Source organism: Mobula birostris, chromosome 25 (genome assembly GCF_030028105.1).
Source record: "Mobula birostris isolate sMobBir1 chromosome 25, sMobBir1.hap1, whole genome shotgun sequence".
In the NCBI taxonomy this organism is placed as follows: domain Eukaryota; kingdom Metazoa; phylum Chordata; class Chondrichthyes; order Myliobatiformes; family Myliobatidae; genus Mobula; species Mobula birostris.
This window is the reverse complement of record NC_092394.1, coordinates 20,468,683-20,485,049: the sequence shown is the minus strand read 5'-3', so window position 1 is coordinate 20,485,049 and position 16,367 is coordinate 20,468,683. Positions and strand designations below refer to the sequence as shown.

The 16,367-nt window shown below is 40.2% G+C and overlaps 1 protein-coding gene across 11 annotated transcripts in view; it reads left to right on the top strand.

The window, feature by feature from the left end:
• Positions 1-16,367, top strand: part of git1 (G protein-coupled receptor kinase interacting ArfGAP 1) — a 228,873-nt gene that overhangs the window by 171,297 nt on the left and 41,209 nt on the right. The gene's annotated exons all lie outside the window — the stretch shown is intronic.

Below are 16,367 nucleotides of genomic sequence, written 5' to 3'. Positions count from 1 at the left end.
CTTGTATAGTTTTTCGAGGATGTTACCAGGAAAGTTGATGAAGTCAAGGCAGTGGATGTTGTCTTCATGGACTTTAGCAAGGCCTTTGACAGGGTCCAGCATGGGAGGCTGGTAAAGAAACTTCAGTCGCTTGGCATTCAAGATGAGTAATATCCTGGATTAGACATTGGCTTCGTGGGAGAAACCAAAGTGTAGTAGTAGGTGATTGCCCCCTCTAACTGGAGGGCTGTGATCAATGCAGTGCTGCAAGGTTCAGTGCTGGGTCTGTTGTTGTCTGTAACGAGAAAAACTGCAGATGCCAGAAATCCAAGTAACACACACAAAATGCTAGAGGAACTCAGCAGGCCAGACAATATCTATGGAAAAAAAGTACATTCGATGTTTTGGGCAGGTTCTGGTGAAGTTCTCAGCCCGAAACATTGGTTGTACTTTTTTGTGATAGATGCTGCCTGGCCTGCTGAGTTCTACCAGCATTTTGTGTGTGTTGCCGTTGTTGTCTCTCATCTATATCAATGATCTGGATGCTAGTGTGGTTAACTGGATCAGCAGATTTGCAGATAACACCAAGACTGGGGATGCAGTGGACAGTGAGGGAGTCTATCAGAGCTTGCAGGATCTGAACCAGTGGGAAAAACAAGCTGAAAAATAACAGATGGAATTTAATACAGACAAGTGTGAGGTGTTGTACTTCAGTAGGACCAACCAGGATAAGTCTTACAGAGTGAATGGAACAGCACTGAGGAGTGCGGTAGAACAAAAGGATCTGAGAATACAGGTCCATAATTAAGGTCCATAATTCGTTGAAAGTGATAAGGTCATAAAGCTTTTGGCCCGTTGGCCTTCATAAATTAAAGTATTGAGTGCAGGCGATGAAATGTTATGTTTAAGCTGTATAAGGTGTTGGTGAAGGCTAATTTGGAATATTGTGTTCAGTTTTGGTCACCTGCCCACAGGAAAAATGTAAATAAGGTTGAAAGTGTGCAGAGACTGGGACTGGAGGACGTGACTAGGAAGGATTGAATAGGTTAGGACTTTAGAAGATTGAGGGGAGATTTGGTAGAGGTATAGAAATTTATGACAGGTATAGATAGGGTAGATGCAGGTTTTTTCCACTGAGGTCGGGGGGGGGGCTATAACTAAAGGTCATGGGTTAAGGGTGAAAGGTAAAATGTTTACTGGGAACATGAGGGGAAATTTCTTCACTCAGAGGGTTTTGAGAGTGTGGAACAAGTTTCCAGTGTAAGTGGTGCATGAGAGCTTGATTTCAATGTTTTAAGAGAAGTTTGGATAGGACCATGGATGGAAGGCTATGGTCCAGGTGCAAGGCACTAGGCAGTTTAAATGATTTGGCACGAGCTAGATAGGCCAAAGGGCCTGTTTCTGTTTACTACTTTTCTATGACTCTATAATCATAGTAGAATCAATGAAAGACTACACCAATTTGTGTGTTAAGCCAGTGTGCAAAAAGCAACAAACTGTGCAAATATGGAAAGAAAAAAATAATAATAAGCAATAAATATCATGAACTTTTGACGAAGAGTCCTTGAAACTGAGTCTGTAGATTATGGAAACATTTCAATGATGAGGCAAGTGAAGTTGAGTGAAGTTATGTCCTTTGGTTCGAAAGCCTGATGGTTGAGGGGTATTAACTGTTCCCGAACCTGGTGATGTGAATCCTGAGGCTCCTGTATCACCTTCTTGATCACAGCAATGAGACGAGAGCATGCCCTGAGTGTTGGGGGTCCCTGATGATGGGTGTGTCATGTCTAAAACAACCCAGGAACATTGACCTGTCTGTCCTGCCCCTCCTGCTAATGGCTGGTATATCATAATTCCACATGCTGATCCATGTCAGCTTCTTTGTCTGAGGGGACCAAATGTTATATTTCCAATTTTCAAATGGTATTAAACTTGGTGGGTTTATGATTACAGATGATCCTAGGAAAATGTTTCAGGAAGCATGGGCAAAAAAAGTGGCTGGTTGAGAACATAGCAAATGGAATATAAAGAGGTTGTCCAGTTTGGTGCATATAATGAAGGCACAAATGTTGAATGGTGAGAAATTGGATAATGTTGACAACTAAAGGAACATAAGCACATGTGACTCTACCGTTACACTTTGTTAAATTTAAATCCTTCAGGCTGTAGAAATACTGCCCTGACAGTATCATGCTTATATGTCCGGTTTAGAAGATTGAGAAGTCTTTGAAACTTTTGCAGATAGAGGATGATGGTTTCTTCTGCCAGGTGTGGCTAGATCTCAAAATAGGAGCAGGAGGAAGCTAGAGATATGGTCCAAAGCCATTCAGGCTGAGATGAGGAGAAACTTCTGCAAGAGGATACAGAATCTTCACAATCCAAAAGGATTTTAAAGCATATTCATGACTGTTTGATGGATAATTTGGATATTAAGGAAATTGAGAAATATGGGATTAGTTGCACTGAGGTAAAAGATCAGCTGTGCTCTTATTGAATGGAAGGGTCAGAGACCAAATAGGCTGCTTCTGTTTTGTTTCTTAAGATCTCTCAGAGTATTAAGGTAGGCGTGATCTCCAGAAACTTAGTGTAGATGCTTGTTGTCAGAAGCACTCCATTCTGCTTTATTCAAAGGATCATTTTATTACCTATGTACGCAGAATACAACTCTTAAGATTTGTCTTCAGATAGCCATAAAATACAGAAAACCATAGAAGTAGTTGAAAGAAAAACATCAATCCCACCACCCCACATGGAAAGAAAAAGAAACAAAAACTCGCAAACCACAAACTTCCCTCAACCCCTCCTTGCACAATAAGTAACAGATCACCCACAATGAGAAACAAGAAGAACATCAAACCCTAAACCTCCAACCCGCCAATCGGCAACAAGAAAGAATGGGTGAGAACACGAAAAAACATCGAAATAAAAGGGGACAATATGAGCTACAGTTAGTTTGAACTACAGCCCAATCCATAAATCTCAGAATTCCAATAACATCTCCAAGAGCATCAAGACCCTGCAGCCCCTCCGAGGGAAGCGATTTGAACCATAGTGATCATGTTAGCAAACACTCTAGGTGGAGAGCGAAAGAAAGAAACTATTAAACCTAGCTATTGATTTTGAAATGTCTTCATAACTCAGTTTATTCCCATCATAGATATAAATACATTTGTGTCTACTTCAATGTGTACTGAATGTTGTTGAGAAAAAGTAATGAATAAGCTGTGCAGAGATTTTACAGCAATTGCACGAGTAAAATTAGCAGATTGTGTCCATCACTTTGCTGCTTAGTAATATATCATTGAAGGAACAAGAGTTGTCTGAGCCAAATATTTTGCTTTGTGTAAATAAATATGCACTGCTTGTTTTTATCATGACCATCTGCAAATATTAATCTTCCTTTGGTATTTAGTCAAACATGTACAAAAAAATACTTCATAGATGTATCAGCATCAGTGTTTTCACACAGCCAGTGCCATAGTCTCCCTCAAATTAAATGTTTAGCTGTGTGTTGCAGAGTTAGCGTGTATGAGAGCCTATCGGAAAACTTGTCATTGGCAAAAAGTTGCCTTGACAGTAATTTAGGGTTGCAATGTTTTTTTTGAAGGGTAAGATGCACATATTTATACCCAGAGCTTGCAAGTGAAAATGGAAATGTTATCATTCTGGCCTACAAGTAGGCTAAACTACAAGTAGATTTTTATCTCCCTCACTTGATGGTACTTGATCTGACCTGCTATGATAGTATCAGACTAATTCCAGGTCCACGTAAATGTGGCAACATAGAATGTGCCAAACTGGAGGAGTAAACTAACTCTCCATGAGGCAGAGCAGGCCTCAGAAAGCAGAAGCCCCACTGCCAGCTCTATCTTGATGGCATTTTCACCACATTGTTAACTGAGGTGTTTAAAAGCTAATGAAGTGGATTTAACAGTAATCAAACATTTTAGCTCGTATTATGATATATCAAAAATAAAAGAAAATAAGCTTACCATTTTAGTGAAAGTTGATGACTCCATGCAGATGAATATTATCTATTTGTACATCAGTCATGCCACAAATAAAGATGGGAAACAAGGTGCTTTCTTGAGCTGTCACTCCTACAGGTTTTATCAAATACTTGTTTGTAATCCTCAGGTTCAGATGGCGGCATTAGTCTAGGGGAAGACGCTTTCCAGCCCGCCAAACTTGTGAAATCTCATTTGTGTGGCTGCTGCATGATGTTTTCCCCTTTACAAATCAGTACCACAAAATGACAAACAGTATACCATGTGCAATTAAACGATTTAGCTTTATAATTCTTAATTTGACTAGAGGATTAATAAAGTAACAAAAAGAAAAGGGCCCATTTTAATGAAACATTCTAACGCCCAAGTTGGAGCTCAGGATTTTCCCGTCTGTTTGTTCTCCATCAATTCCCCCTGGGCATTGTCGACTCCTGACCCCATTCCACATCCATTCAGTCCTGCAGTCTACGACCTCTCCATTTTGGCAACTTCTCTCTCCATCTTCCACTAAACAAAAACCTGCAAATACCTCACTCTCGGGCACACAGGAAAGAAAAAGGCACTCCCCTCATTGGATGCCGCACATTCCAAAGCCCCCATTATCTCTAGAAATAACCCAAACACTGCTGATACAGAGGAACTGTTGCATTAGCAGTGAAACCTTTCCCGGGACGTTTCATGTTTATGCAGTATGTATGAGTCCAAGTTGAGTTCTATGATTTAAAAATATGTCTAATATTTGAGTATTAAGAAAGATGATGTTATGGAAGATCTGTCCTCCTCCCTTTCTTTACCTTCTTCCTATTCATTTCCCTTAGTTCCCCAACTGATCCCAAAGTGTGAACGTTTCAAGCAATTTATCTGACAAGATTAGGGCCCAGCCTCTTAGAAGATGATTTGTATGTCTGCATTTATATGGTTTCCAGAAGGTAACTTTGAAGGTATGAGATGTGAATTAGCTAAGATAGACTGGCAAATGACACTTAAAGGATTGACGGTGGATATGCAATGGCAAGCATTTAAAGGTTGCATGGATGAACTGCAACAAATGTTCATCCCAGTTTGGCAAAAGAATAAATCAAGGAAGGTAGTGCACCCATGGCTGACAAGAGAAATTAGGGATAGTATCAATTCCAAAGAAGAAGCATACAAATTAGCCAGAGAAAGTGGCTCACCTGAGGACTGGGAGAAATTCAGAGTTCAGCAGAGGAGGACAAAGGGCTTAATTAGGAAGGGGAAAAAAGATTTTGAGAGAAAACTGGCAGGCAACATAAAAACGGACTGTAAAAGCTTTTATAGATATGTAAAAAGGAAAAGACTGGTAAAAACAAATGTAGGTCCCCTGCAGACAGAAACAGGTGAATTGATTATGGGGAGCAAGGACATGGCAGACCAATTGAATAATTACTTTGGTTCTGTCTTCACTAAGGAGGACATAAATAATCTTCCAGAAATAGTAGGGGACAGAGGGTTCAGTGAGATGGAGGAACTGAGCGAAATACATGTTAGTAGGGAAGTGGTGTTAGGTAAATTGAAGGGATTGAAGGCAGATAAATCCCCAGGGCCAGATGGTCTGCATCCCAGGGTGCTTAAGGAAGTAGCCCAAGAAATAGTGGATGCATTAGTGATAATTTTTCAAAACTCGTTAGATTTTGGACTAGTTCCTGAGGATTGGAGGGTGGCTAATGTAACTCCACTTTTTAAAAAAGGAGGGAGAGAGAAACCGGGGAATTATAGACCGGTTAGCCTAACGTCGGTGGTGGGGAAACTGCTGGAGTCAGTTATCAAGGATGTGATAACAGCACATTTGGGAAGCGGTGAAATGATCGGACAAAGTCAGCATGGATTTGTGAAAGGAAAATCATGTCTGACGAATCTCATAGAATTTTTTGAGGATGTAACTAGTAGAGTGGATAGGGGAGAACCAGTGGATGTGGTATATTTGGATTTTCAGAAGGCTTTTGACAAGGTCCCACACAGGAGATTAGTGTGCAAACTTAAAGCACACGGTATTGGGGGTAAGGTATTGGTGTGGGTGGAGAGTTGGTTAGCAGACAGGAAGCAAAGAGTGGGAATAAACGGGACCTTTTCAGAATGGCAGGCGGTGACTAGTGGGGTACCGCAAGGCTCAGTGCTGGGACCCCAGTTATTTACAATATATATTAATGACTTGGATGAGGGAATTAAATGCAGCATCTCCAAGTTTGCGGATGACACGAAGCTGGGTGGCAGTGTTAGCTGTGAGGAGGATGCTAAGAGGATGCAGGGTGACTTGGATAGGTTGGGTGAGTGGGCAAATTCATGGCAGATGCAATTTAATGTGGATAAATGTGAAGTTATCCACTTTGGTGGCAAAAATAGGAAAACAGATTATTATCTGAATGGTGGCCGATTAGGAAAAGGGGAGGTGCAACGAGACCTGGGTGTCATTATACACCAGTCATTGAAAGTGGGCATGCAGGTACGGCAGGCGGTGAAAAAGGCGAATGGTATGCTGGCATTTATAGCGAGAGGATTCGAGTACAGGAGCAGGGAGATACTACTGCAGTTGTACAAGGCCTTGGTGAGACCACACCTGGAGTATTGTGTGCAGTTTTGGTCCCCTAATCTGAGGAAAGACATCCTTGCCATAGAGGGAGTACAGAGAAGGTTCACCAGATTGATTCCTGGGATGGCAGGACTTTCATATGAAGAAAGACTGGATGAACTGGGCTTGTACTCATTGGAATTTAGAAGATTGAGGGGGGATCTGATTGAAACGTATAAGATCCTAAAGGGATTGGGCAGGCTAGATGCAGGAAGATTGTTCCCAATGTTGGGGAAGTCCAGAACGAGGGGTCACAGTTTGAGGATAGAGGGGAAGCCTTTTAGGACCGAGATTAGGAAAAACTTCTTCACACAGAGAGTGGTGAATCTGTGGAATTCTCTGCCACAGGAAACAGTTGAGGCCAGTTCATTGGCTATATTTAAGAGGGAGTTAGATATGGCCCTTGTGGCTATGGGGGTTAGGGGGTATGGAGAGAAGGCTGGGGCGGGGTTCTGAGTTGGATGATCAGCCATGATCATAATAAATGGCGGTGCAGGCTCGAAGGGCTGAATGGCCTACTCCTGCACCTATTTTCTATGTTTCTATGTTTCTATGTATTATTGAGTGGGCATAGTGCACAGTTTGTTCCATGGAATTCAGTAATGGTCAGCTATCACCATTCAAGTAGCTTGTGCATTTACCTAATGAGCCTGTGTAGCTTTTGTCACAGATGTCTTAAAATATTTAATATGACACTGAATAGAATCTTAATCATTTATGTTAACATTATTTAAAAATTTATATATTCTTTAAGATCACTTTATTAAAATCAAACTCTAGATGGAAGAAGCATGTAATGTAGTATAATAGTGGTACCAGTGATCTGAGGGTCACCATTAAAACAATTAATGCAGATTTAATAAGGAACTGTGATAGGAATGCACTTACTGTGGGGAGTGCTTGTTATTGCTGCCAATAGACTTTTCAGAGACTGGAAAATTTTATCCATTTTTGGGAAAGCTTTTGGTTCAGTACTTTCCCATTATCAGATGAGGATAAGTAACATCTGGTATTTAACTCTGTGTGTACTACATTGCAGAGGACAGCTGAATAAGAGTGGAAAATGAACTGTCTGGAGTTCAGGTAATTTAGTTGCTCTGAAAACGGATTGTGTTCAAATCATTCCTGTTATTCATCAGTCTTTGTATTTTTCATCAGTTTCCTAAATATAGAAGCTAGCTACCAAAACAGGAAGAGAAATCTATTCAGGTTTAATGCTTTTGGAAAACAAGGCTCAAATGAATTGCAATTTAGTTTTAAAGTGGATTTAACATAACCACTTGTTAAAAAGCTAAATATAAAATAAGGTAAGAATTATTTTAAAGTTTTTTTTTGCGATTACTTGCCCGAACTGGTTTTGCCTTGCTGCAAGTCCAAGGGCGGCGTACATTTCTCTCGGTTATTTAACTTGATTTTTCAATATCCTTTCCAAGTGCAAGTTGTGAAGTGTTCAGTAGAACCTGTTGTACTTCTGGTTTGGAAGTCATTGTTTGAAGTATGGTAGCATGATTGTATTATGAGAGCTAAACTTTACCAAGTTCTTAACAGATTTATATGTGAGATTAAAAACTTGGAAGTGAATTCTAAACAGTTGCTAGATGGGAAAAGAAATAAATTTAAAATGTTATTTGTATAAAGTAATAGATCCATAGCTTTCCAGGTTATATCTGCTTCTTAGTTTCAGCTATCTTCTACAATTGTAAAATTTTCCAGATATTCTACCATATTGTGGTATTCCCAAATGAGGCTGGGAAGAGGCCAAGTCTGGTCTTCTCCTGCTGTTCACTTTCTAGCAGGAGCATCTGTGCACATACAGGAGAATACAGGTTATGTCTTTTCTTGTCCTGGAGAAGTGGATATTAGTTGAAAGTTTTGGCCAACTCGGCACAGACTGCAGATCAAATGTGATCTTGTCTTTTTTTTGTCTGTGTCTTTTATAAGGCAATGTTTTGCTAACTAATTCAAGAAATCTGTTGAAGTGCTGTTGTTTAAAACTTTGAAGCTTTCTGCAGTGATTTCTTCATGCCAAAATCACCAAAGTGCTGTTGTTAAGTCCAAACCCAATGGCAACAGGAAAAAATGAACCTTGTGTTTAGTTTAGTTCTGAAATCATTTCCTGTGGGTTCTTATGTTTACATAGAAATGCATGTTTGAGACTGGAAATGGGTTTTATTGCCCACCCAAGCAATATTACTGCTATCAACTTACATGATTGGTAGTCTTAATCTGTATACCCATTACCATTTCTTTTATTCTTTTTAGTTGCAATATTCGATGGTTCTTTGATCACTACACTCAGTCTACTCCCTAGCCGCATCAATTAATTGTTTTTTTTTATTAAAAACTCTCCCTCCTTCCTTATTAATCATGGCAGAGACTGCTTGGTCTGACTACTCAACCACTAGAAAATGTCCTATATACAAATCTAAATATTCTATATGATGACACTGAATTCCAGCTCTAGATTTACCCATTTCATAATACTAACTTTGCTTTGCAGTTTTCTTTGATCCACACAAATATATTAAATTACTATGTGTAAAATTGGATACTCCCATTTCCAAGTAAGTGACAACATATTGCTATGGCCCATTCCAATCTGTAACCAACCACTGTTTTAAAAAAAAATGTTTTTATTTCCTGCTTTGTTGCTTCAATAATCATTTAATCCATTAGTACACTAATTCCAAACACAAAAATATTTTTCAGTCTCAAATGATCAATGCTTTCTAAAATTATCTTGTAATTATTTGTCAATCTAACAACTTGTGTCAGCATGCATTGTCCGGAATAAATTATTTCCTGCTGACTTTCCAGTATCTTGAAGAAATTCTTCTCATTAGGAGGCATCGAAGTTAATTAAATTGTTAAGATGGGGACAGAAACAGGTGCTGGTCTTTTGAATTTAAACTTTCTGTCTGCTATTTCTCTTCCACCATGTCAATAGATATAGAAGGCTACAGATCCCATTGTAATCAGCTCCAAGTCTGGCTGAGTATATTGTTATAACAAAATTTAATAGAGCTTGCTGGAATTATAAGAAAATTATAACACCGTGGGACCCCATTTGGCCAATAATGTTTTTGTTGATTAGCAGTTACCTAGCCCAAACCCATCACAAGGTTTCAAAGGTACATTTAATGTTAGAGAAATATATACAATATACATCCTGAAATTCTTTTTTTTCAGAACCATCCATGAAAACAGAGGAGTGCCCCAAAGAATGAATGACAGTTAAGTGTTGGAATCCCAAAGTCCCCCCCCTCCCCAGCTCCCTCCTCCCACACATAAGTAGCAACAAAGCAACAATCCCCCCTCCCCCACCAGCAAAAAAAAGGCATTGGTGCCCCCCATCGAGCACTCAAGCATGCAGCAAAGTATCAATAAAGAGATGAACTTGCAGTACCCCAAAGGCTACTCATTCACCTGGTAATTCGACATATCACAGGCTCACTCTCTCCCTAATAGGGGAAGAAGAGGTGTCCCCATTTCACAGCGAGAGGGGAGACATAACAAACAACTCAATGATTTACAATGTTAAAAGTCTGTTGCGTTGCTTTTTCCGAGCTCTGTGGCCAAAGAACTCGGTTCTCTGAGCACACAGCCAGTAGCCAGCTCGCTGCTTTCAATCTTCCGTGTACTCCCATGACACACCAGTTTCCTGCGGAGACACCGACTCTGAGTCCGCCCACCTCCAGAGCCACAAAATCCCAGAACCCTGAAGGCACACTAGTCTTCTAGGCCGCATCCTTGATATATCGACTAGTGGCCAGACATGAGACCCCGAGAGTGGGTCCCATTCCCGCAAAGAACCAAAGTCAGCGTGTGACTCCAGGTCAGGGTCTTCAAAAGAACCCTGAAAGGGAAAAATGGAGATATTAAAGACAGAAATAGAGCTGTCTCTGAACATACAAGAAAAGGAGTTGCCGTTAGGTGCCATCGTTGTCCTAAACACCGCCCAGTCCAGAGCACATTCAAGTACTCTTTAAATGTGAGAGCTTCTACTCTCTGGTCTCCTTTTCAAGCAGTGTGTTGCACACCCATTCAACCCTCTGATTAAAAATGGTGTGTTCATTGCCTTGCTAATCTATCCACCAATTACTCTAAATCTACCCATTAGATCTATACTTGTTGCAGTTTGAGAAGTCAAAATAGAAATATCCTGATGTGTTACAAATTTTTGCAGCTAATGGAAGAAAAGGAAAAGGTAACATCAGCATTTGAATAGTGTTGATTGTAAATGAACTGCACAAACACAACAAATGGGCACAAATGAGAAAAATGGGAAAAAGCTTGGTATATATCTGATCTCAATATCGGCAAGAATTTTTTTGGCAAATGTCTTGTCTAAAAGTGGTTTAGGGATGTGGGTGCATCTGTATTGGTAAGTGTATCAATGCCATCTAAATTTTTAACATGTAGTACTTGTTGAGACAGAAGATACTTCAAACCACATACATCTGCTGCGTTCACCAGCGTTTTTTTTATGTGTGTTACTTCAACCCACATATTGCTGACCAAGTCAAGTTGGATTCCAATTAGTCTAGAAGTGGATGTTTGAACATGTTCTGTTATGTTGCTACCAGTAGTGCAGATTTTGACCAATGACATGATCATTTACTGTAAAACAGAGCCAAGTCCAAATGCTTCATACCTGCCAACTGAATGGATAAATTGTTTCAACCATGATATAAAGATTATCAATGCTCCTCATAGTTCACACCATCCACAATCCTATTAACTACTAATTAAGATGTACCATGTCCCATGTAGAATACATGTACCTTGAGTCCTGTGGCTGTTTGGGTATCAGTACTTTCATTATTTGCGTAAAATACAAATACAGGTACTTTATGATGCGGCTATTTAAGCCATTAGTTTGGCTACAGCTGCAATACCGAGTGTTGCATCATCATGCAATAGAGAGGATGTGATTACAGTACAGAGGATGCAGAGGGGATTCACCCAAATGTTGCCTCAGAAAAAGCAGCTATGGGAAGAAACTGGAGAGGAGGTAATGTACTGACTGAAGTACAGAATGAGGGGCTTGGATATGATAGGTGCTATTAAAACAGTTGTAGACGATTGTGTTCCCACAAAATCATTCAGTCTTATCTAACCAGAATCCATGGATGAACCATGATATCCGCAGTCTGCTGAGAGCCAGATCAGAGGCATTCAAGTCTGATGACCAAGAAAGTTACAAGAGGTCTAAGTACGATCTCCAGAAAGCCATCTCAAGCAAAATGGCAATTCCAGCCTAAATGTGAATCAAAGAAGAATGTTTGATAGTTGTCATAGGGTTGAATACTGTCACCTCTTATAAAGTTAAATCAAGTGACGTAGGCTTTGCTTCCAGATGAGCTCAATGCCTTTTATGCTCACTTCAACCTTCAAAACATGGAGGAACCATCGCAAATTCCTACGGCCCCTGATGACCCTGTGATTTCCATCTTTGAGGTTAACATGCGAGCAGCCTTTGGGAGGGTGAACCTACAAAAAGTATCTGGCCCAGATGAGGTGCTTGACCATGTACAAAAAATCTGTGCTGATCAACTGGCTGGAGTGTTCACGGAAATCTTTAACCTCTTGCTTCAGCAGTCTGAGGTATCCACCTGCTTCAAGCAGGCTTTAATTATACCAGTGCTTAAGAACATGATTACCGACCTCAATGACCGTTGTCCAGTAACACTTGTGTCTGCAGTGAAGAAGTGTTTTAAGAAGTTGGTGATGAAATATATCAACTCCTACTTGAAAAGCAACTTAGGTTCATTTCAGTTTACCTGCCAGAGCAACAGGTCCACAGCAGATGCCATCTCACTGGTTCTTCACTCAACACTGGAACATCTGGACTGCAAAGATGCACACCTCATGATTCAGCGTTCAGTACAATCATCCCTCAGTACTAATCAATAAGCTTCAAGACTTTGGCCTCAATATTTGCGCAATGGATCTTCGATTTCCTCACTTACAGACCCTAATCAGTTTGGAGTGTCAACAACATCTCCATCAGCACAAGTGCACCACAAGGCTGTGTGCTTAGCCCCCTGCTCTGCTTGCTTTACACTGATGACTGTGTGGCTAATCACAGCACGAATTCCATATTCAAGTTTGCTAATGACGCCACTATCTTAGGCTGAATCAAAGGGGGTGATGAATTGGCATATAGGAGGGAAATTGAAAATCTGGTTGAAGGATGGCACAACCACCTCTTCCTCAATGTCATCAAGGCCAAGGAGCTGATTTTTGGCTTAAGGAAGAGGGAACCAGAGGTCCATGAGCTGGTCCTCATCAGGGGATCAGGGGCAGTGAGGGTCAGCAACTTTAAATTCCTCTATCATCATTTCAGAGGACCTGTCCTAGACCCAGCACATAAGTGCAATTACAAAGAAGGCAGAACAGTGCCCCTACTGCTTTAGGAGTTTGTGAAGATTCAGCATGGCATCTAAAACTTTGACAAACTTCTATAGATGTGTGTTGGAGAGTATATTGATTAGCTGCATCACAGCTGCTAATGAAACACCAATGCTCTTGAATGAAAAATCCTACAAAAAATAGTGGATATGGCCCAGGCCAACACGGATAAAGCCCTCCCCAACATTGAGCATGTATACGTGATATGCTCAATGTTGGGAACGGCTTTCCTGTTGTTGCAGGAAAGCAGCATCTATCATCAAGGGACCCCACCACCCAATCCATGCTCTCCTCTCGCTCCTGCCATCAGGAAGAAGGTACAGGAGCTTCAGGACTCACACCACCAGGTTCAGGGACAGTTATTAACCCTCAACCATCAGGCTCTTGAACCAAACGGCATAACTTCACTCAACTTCGCTTACCCCATCACGGAAATGTTCCCACAACCTATGGACTTACTTTCAAGGACTCTTCATCTCATGGTCTTGATATTTATTGCTTATTTATTTGTTATTTCTCTTTTTGTATTTGCTTTTGCACACTGGCTGAACACCCAAGTTGCTGCAGTCTTTCATTGATTCTATCGTGGTTATTCTATTATGGATTTACTGAGTATGCCCACAAGAAAATTAATCTCAGGGTTGTATATGGAGACAGATATGTACTTTGAAAATAAATTTACTTTGAACTTTGAATAAATCCCTCAGCATAGTTGAGATGCAGATACCCTTACAACTCTTCTAGGTTTTCAGATATGCATTAAAACACTATTCTACAGAAGGCAATGGACTGAGTCCTGAAAATAGTGATTATTCTAAATGTGTACTTGACCAGCAAGGGCAGTCTAGTTGAAGGGCCTCTTTCTGTGCTGCATGATCTGAAATATTGTTCATGGGGAAGATGCTGCCATTAGTTGGAGTGAGGGCACATTCTCAGATTAAAAGTAAAACATGGAGTTCCTTCAGCCAAGGGTGGTGAATCTATGGAATCCATTAACATGGAGAGCTGAAGGTCAAGTCAGTGGATGCACTTAAGGCAGAGCTTGATAGTTTTTGATTGGTAAGGAGTTTAAAGGTTGAACGGGAGGAGCTGGAAGAATAGGGTTTGGTGGGGGTGGGGGACAGCTGTGATTATGGGTAGAGTGAAAGATCTAATTTTACTCCTATGTCTTGTGGTCTTCGGTCTGTGAATCACTTTTCTATGAAGTGAATGCGTGATAACTGCAAAGCCAAATGTCTGTTATTAGACAATATTAAATTAATGTCTTTGGAGCTTATTGATTCTGTAGTTTAGTGTGCCTGGTATTTCTGGATCCAGATCAAACCCACACTGATGGAATAAGTTTTATATCATTTTTTGTTCCCATAATAATGTATCAGTCCAGTGGGTTTAGGCTTTTGATGCAAATGCTCTGCATTTGGCCTGTTGAGTCATTGTCGTGGAATTAGATTTAAGGCGCATTCAAGTAGAGAGGAGTCAAATATATCGAACTGAAAAGCAAAAAAGGAACTGTAAATTCTGGAAATCAATATCATGTTATGAGGAGGGTTTTCAGACTGTGATTTCAAAGAGCATTCTGATTCCAGCATTAATTCCCCTACAGATTCCCACAGATCCTTGCACTTACCCGCACAGTATGATCAATTTACACTAGTCAATTAGCCTGTAGACCTCCTGATCTCTGGGGCTGTTGGAGGAATCCAGAGTGCCAAGGGAATATAAGCAAACTCCAAACAGTGCCAGAGGTCAGGATTGAATCGGAAATGAAGGCAATGCAGTGCTTAGTAGGTCGAACAACATCTGTGGAGAGAAGGAACAATTGTGACATTTCAGATCGATATCCAATTCTAATGGAAGGTTGAAAACCAAATTGCCTACTGTTTCTCTTTACAAATGGTGCCTGCCCTGCTGAGCAATTCCATTTTCCATCTTTATTTCTGAATATGTGGTTACTGGTTTTCTGACTAGCATGAGAAGTTTTCTTTTACCCCCATTTCTCTCAGTTAAGGTACACAAAGCTATTTCTGCATTTGAGAAAATGAGCATTTCTAAATTGCCCTTAGAAACTTAACTATTACCTTTTAAATGTATTCACACGTCTTTCATTTTAAAGTTATTTCTGTCAGATAGAAATGAATAATTATACCTGTGATTGAAAAACCAGATGTGTTTTTAAAAAAAGATCCTCACTTAAAAGATAATTAGTTTGGCCTGTTATGCAATAAATGTGGGTTGGTAGATTAATGATAAAGTACAGTGTTTACAGTTGTGAGTCTTTGAACACGCAAAAGCCACTGATGTAAACACTTCACTGTGTGCGCTTTTTAAGTCAAATATATTCTACATAGCCTCTTGGAACTTCTGAAATGCCAACGGAGCTCAGAACACTTTCCAATAATGTGTACAATAATGTGTCTTTTGTAAGAAAAAAGCCATTGCAAATATTTCTTTAATCTTACACTAATTTTAATGAAAAATACGATTGTACAAATGCAGCAGGATGTAAAATCTGAATGATTCCATCCAAAGGCTAGTTCAGGGGAGATGACTGAGCTTACTAATATGAGAAAATGAAACAATTGAGCTTTTAGTTCTTAGTTTCTGTGTAATTTGACTGTATATTAAGATCAGTCCCTTCATAACTTACTTATGTTGTCTATCACTAATTGAAGTGTGCTCACCATAGTTAAAACTCTTGCACAGTTTGTGGTGATGAATTTTTGTAAAGAGAGCAATCAGGAGGGCTAAAAGGACATGAGGTTGATCTGGCAGACAAGGGGAAAGAGAATCCCAATTTCTGTAACTATATTAAGAACAAAAGGATAACGAGAAATTTGGTCCTCTTGAAGATCAGAGTGGTCATTTATGCATGGAGTCAAATGAAATTTTTACATCTGTATTTACTTGGGTGAGAGAGGGAAAAGAGTAGTGAGTACATGGAGTATCCTCAGATTATGGAAGAGTATCTACTTGCTGTCTTAAGGTGGAGTAGGATGGATAAGTTCCAGGGCCTGGTAGTGTCCCCTTGTACCTGATGGGAGGCTAGTGCAAAAATCACAAAGGACCTCAGCTATGGGTGAGGTGCCAGAGGACTGAAGGATAGCTGATACTGTTCTGTTGTTTAACAGAGGCTGCAAGAATAAGACGAGTAATTATCGGCCAGTGAGCTTGACTGGAGGCTTGTGACTATTGTTGAGCCACAGGGATCAGCGCCAGGTCCGTTGTTCTTTATCATTTATATTAATGATTTGGAAATTAGTGTAAACTAGATCAGCAAATTTCTGGATGCACCAAGGTTGTGAGGTCCTCTTTCTTTTCAGTTCTGATTAAGGGTCTCAGTCCCGAAATTTAAACTGTTCGCTACCTTCCATAGTTACTGC